The 3003-nt window shown below is 39.4% G+C and overlaps 1 long non-coding RNA gene across 1 annotated transcript; it reads left to right on the top strand.

Annotated features, from left to right (window-relative positions):
• The first annotated feature begins 1609 nt into the window (after window positions 1-1609).
• LOC147518658 (uncharacterized) lies at window positions 1610-2472 on the top strand. Its single transcript, XR_015214104.1, has 2 exons — window positions 1610-2027; window positions 2117-2472. It is a non-coding gene; the product is annotated as an uncharacterized LOC147518658 (long non-coding RNA).
• The last annotated feature ends 531 nt before the right edge of the window (window positions 2473-3003 follow it).

The following is a 3003-nucleotide window of genomic DNA, read 5'->3' as shown; positions in this document are numbered from 1 at the left end:
TAGTGGTTTTCTTTGTACATTGTTTATTTAAATATGGTTTACTAATACTTGTTTTATTTTTCTTTGTAGCGATGGGTCCTCGATCAAAGAATGTGAAGAATGTAGCGAAAACTACATTCAAGGGTGTTAAGAAATTGTTTGGTGGCGGTTCCTCTAGTGGTGACGTAGTTGGAAGAAAAAGACAAAGGGCAGACGGCTTAACGGCATCAGCGCATAGAGGGGACCATTTGGAAAAAGAGGTTCCTGAGGTTGATTCGTCTAGTGAAGATAGTGTAGATAGTATAGATAGTGATACTAATGTAGGTTTATATGTAAATATGGACAAAGGGAAAAGTATAGTAGAAGTGGAGAGTGAGGAGGCGGGTGAGGAGAGGGATGAGGAGGATACTAATGCAGTGCATGTCGCTCGCGATGTTTGGGAGAGAAGGGTAATATTTTGTTTTTCTTGTGTACTTTGATTTTCTTTTACAAAATCTTTTGTTTCTGTTCATATATATCTAATGCGTGCTCAGTTGTTTCAGGAGGATCGCGGAGCGGAAGTGTGTTTCACACTTAGCGAAGTTATCCCAATGGGATTTCAAAATGAATGTGAAAGGTCTCCGAGATTTGCCATGCAGTTGAGAAGGACTGGGTTGTTTGATCTCGTGGAAGGTTATCACGAGCATATGGATCCACCATTGATCTCTACGTTTGTGGAGAGATGGCATCCGGAGACCAACACCTTCCATATGCCAGTTGGGGAGATGAACGTGACTTTGGACGATGTTGTCCAAATCTGTGGAGTCACAGTTAGAGGAAGAGCAGTGCAAGGGGACAAGTGAGCTGAACTTACAACAATCGATAAATCTCCTACATCTTGGTCTGGGGATCCCTATTGATTTGATTAGGGCGGAGATGGAATCTAGCAAGTTCACTTCAAAAGTAAGGCTAGAATTCATCCGAAAGCATTTTGCGAACAAGGTTCATGATAGCCCTATATGTGACGCTGCTGGGAAGGTGGTGGAGAAGGCCTCGAGTTTTCAGGATGTTCAACGGACTGTTAGAGCTTTTATCCTATTTTTCTTTGGATGTGCCGTTTTTACTGACAAGTCTGGGACTGGAGTGCCTATATGTTATCTGAGGCCGTTGTTGAAATTCAGTGAGATAGAAGAGTATACATGGGGTGCAGCAATTTTGGCGTTTTTGTATAGAGGTCTCGGGGATGCCACATGTGCGAAGGTGAAAGGGGTTACAGGCTATATGACTCTTCTACAGGTAAAACTTGAGTATTTTAGAGTTTATTTTTTTTAATGTTAATTTTATTACTCTATCAATATGTTAACTATTTGTGTATATCTAGGCGTGGATCTATAAGTATTTTCTGGTATTCATAACAGTCCCAAACTTCAATTATACTTCGTCTCAGCCGCGTGCTCATAGACACATCCCAGTCGCTCCACACTATTACGATACAACGTATGCATTGCAGTTTTATCAAGCGATAATTGATGATTTGAATGAGTTCAATGTAAGTATTTAAGTTTAAGTTTAAGTATTTAAGTTTGTTTATATTTTTTTTTTTAGTAATTAATCATTGGAGTTGTTAATGACACATTTGATTTTGTTTCAGGTTGTTTGGCATCCCTAAAAAATGTCGAGATACAAACCCGATCGATGACATTGCATTTTTTGAGGGATTGCTATGTTTTTTCAACATTGTCGAGCTTTACGCTGTCACAAGGGTGGTGCGTCAGTTGGGTCACGTGCAGCTTGTACCTAAAGATCCTCCAGTACCAAATTGGAGAACAAAAACTGTGGCAGGACACGGGTATGAGGTGAACTGGACCAATATTGGGCCATTTTACTGGGAGTCGTGGCAGAATCACGTGATCCAATCCTGCAACCGAGGACCTATCTCGTCTTATCCATAGGAGTGTCATCAAAACTACATGACTTGGTATGCAAGGAATTCTCATGTAGTTTTGGTGAACCCTGAGCTTCTTCCTATTCATCCCTCCCTGGAGACACTGCCTAACTGTTCACCGATTGTAAGTATTGTGATTTTTAATTAAGTTTCTCTAACTGTGATTTTTTGCATTCGATTGGTAACTTATCTTCATTTTCCTTTTTTCGACAGAACGACGTCATCGATGAAACCAGTCGTTTGCTAGAGAGAGATCTGCAATTGGTTGGGAATGATATGCCAGAGGAAGCAAGGTCCTCCTTCGAACAGGCGTACAACTTGACTAGGTGCAAGTACATTGGTGGGCGCTATAGTTCATGATTTGTTTCAGTTTAGGGTTTGTAACTTTGTAATTTGTTTGATGGATGGATTATTTGAAACTTTGTTAACTTTGTTTTAGTTTTAGTTTGATGGATGTAATTTGTTTCAGTTTAGGGTTTGTAATTTTGTTAACTTCGAATGAATGGATAGATATGATGTTTGAATGAATGTTGGATGTTTGAATGGATGAATGATGTTTAATGTTTGAATGGAATTTGATGAATGAGTGTTTGATATTTGATGTTTGAATGGAATTAAGTGGAATTTGAGGAATATGAAAGTGTTGTAAAAACAAAATGAATTTTGAAATTTTTTTTTTCCAAACGACCGAGCCGCATCGTTTGGCATAAAGGCCAAACGACCTCATCAGATCGTTTTCCCTTTATACCAAACGACTTCGGCAGATCGTTCTCTTTTAATCCCAAACGACCCAGCCACATTGTTTGGGATTAAACTCCAATAACATGGTCAAGTTGTTTGGCCTTTATACCAAACGACATGGCCACATCGTTTGGTCTAAAGGCCAAATGACTTCGCCATATCGTTTGACTTTTATACCAAACGACATGGTCACATCGTTTGGTATAAAATACAAACGACTTGTTCATGTCGTTTTTCTTTAATCCCAAACGATGTGGCTAGGTCGTTTGGGATTAAAGCCAAACGACTTGACCGGGTAGTTTCGGTCATTATTGACAACATACGAACATTATTTCAAATCACTCGATTGCAGTCCGAAT

Source organism: Coptis chinensis, chromosome 2 (assembly GCF_015680905.1).
Source record: "Coptis chinensis isolate HL-2020 chromosome 2, ASM1568090v1, whole genome shotgun sequence".
In the NCBI taxonomy this organism is placed as follows: domain Eukaryota; kingdom Viridiplantae; phylum Streptophyta; class Magnoliopsida; order Ranunculales; family Ranunculaceae; genus Coptis; species Coptis chinensis.
Note: the sequence above shows the minus strand (reverse complement) of the source record. Positions and strands in the feature narration are given on the sequence as shown.